At 38.8% G+C, this 1,813-nt stretch overlaps 1 pseudogene; it reads left to right on the plus strand.

Annotated features, from left to right (window-relative positions):
* Positions 1-3: 3 nt before the first annotated feature.
* LOC143600275 (calcium-transporting ATPase 12, plasma membrane-type-like) lies at positions 4-1,458 on the plus strand (annotated as a pseudogene).
* Positions 1,459-1,813: the final 355 nt, after the last annotated feature.

The following is a 1,813-nucleotide window of genomic DNA, read 5'->3' on the forward strand; positions in this document are numbered from 1 at the left end:
AGTTCGACTGTTCTTCATGTCGAAACTTTTAACTCGAAGAAAAAACGAAGTGGGGTTTCGATTAGGAGGAAGAACGACAACACTATTCATGTTCACTGGAAAGGAGCTACAGAGATGGTACTAGCAATGTGTTCAAAATATTATAACAGCAACGGGCAAAAATGATAATCGATAGCGATTCAAGAACGCATTTGGAGAATATAATCGAAGGAATGGCAGCAAGTAGTCTCAGGTGCACTGCTTTCGCACATAAAGAGGTTTTAGAAGGTATGGATTATCACACATTAACCGAAGAAGGGTTAACATTGCTCGGGATTGTCGGGTTGAAGGACCCTTGTAGGCCCGGATCCAGAAAAGCTATAGAAACTTGCAGGTTTGCAGGAGTTGAAGTCAAGATGATAACTGGTGATAATGTTTACAAAGCAAAAGCCATAGCCACCGAATGTGGAATACTTGAATCGGGCCAAGAAGTATGTGAAGACGAAGTGGTGGAAGGTGTCCAGTTTCGTAATTTCACAGATGAAGAAAGAATGCAAAAGGTTGACAAAATTCGTGTGATGGCAAGATCTTCACCTTTTTGATAAGCTTTTAATGGTAAAATGCTTGAAACAAAAAGGACACGTGGTGGCAGTTACCGGTGACAGGACAAACGATGCACCAGCACTCAAAGAAGCCGATATTGGACTTTCAATGGGAATTCAAGGAACCGAAGTAGCCAAACTGAGTTCTGACATTGTCATCTTGGATGATGACATTGCTTCTGTTTCAACCGTATTGATGTGGGGACGATGTGTGTACAATAACATCCAAAAATTCATTCAGTTTCAGCTCACGGTAAATGTAGCAGCTCTTGTTATTAACTTCATTGCAGCAGTAACTTCTGGTGGGGTCCCTTTAACTGCGGTTCAACTCTTGTGGGTGAACTTAATCATGGAAACTTTGGGTGCACTTGCACTTGCAACAGAAGGCCCACTAGAGAACTCTTGAACAAACCGCCTGTGGGTCGGGTCGAACCGCTCATAACTAACATCATGTGGAGAAACCTATTGGCACAAGCCATTTTCCAGATTACCGTTCTGTTGACGTTCCAGTTTAAAGGTAAGGCGATATTCAATGTCGACGAGAGGGTGAAGGACACAATAATTTTCAATACTTTCGTGTTATGTCAAGTGTTTAACGAGTTCAACTCGAGGAAGCTGGAGAAGAGAAATATATTCAAAGGTATACACAAAAACAGACTGTTGGTATAATCGGCATTACTATAATCCTTCAAATTGTGATGGTCGAGTTATTGAAGAAGTTTGCGGATACAGAAAGATTAAACGGTATGCAGTGGGAATTTGTATTGGTATAGCAGCTTTATCGTGGCCTATTGGATGGGTTATGAATTTGATACCAGTGCCTGATAAACCATTTCTAAGCTACATTAGCACTAAGTTACATTACAGTTGTCAATAGTACATGAACTTTTATAGCAGTGGTATGTTATCTTCATTGTAAATACTTGCATTATGATTATATAAGAATATTATTATGGTTTGTTCCTACACTCTTTGTTTCTGGCTTTCATATTCAGTTATGAAGTGAACACAGTATGACAGTTCGATCTTACATTATAGATGCATCATTGAGAACATGTATGCAGTGAATATAAAGACGCATTCACATAACAACTATATGAGAAAACCAGCTTTCCATTAGGAATTTGCAGCCTAACTTATTGGTATTATGCAAAAAGGAAAGCATATCATATTTCTTTCTTCTAAAGTAAAGAAGGCAAAGCACTTAATATATTTATGTAACAACAAATACA

The sequence above is a fragment of the Bidens hawaiensis genome, unplaced genomic scaffold (assembly GCF_021521415.1).
Source record: "Bidens hawaiensis isolate Kalapana, Puna unplaced genomic scaffold, B.hawaiensis_p1.1 tig00053887_1, whole genome shotgun sequence".
NCBI classification, from domain to species: domain Eukaryota; kingdom Viridiplantae; phylum Streptophyta; class Magnoliopsida; order Asterales; family Asteraceae; genus Bidens; species Bidens hawaiensis.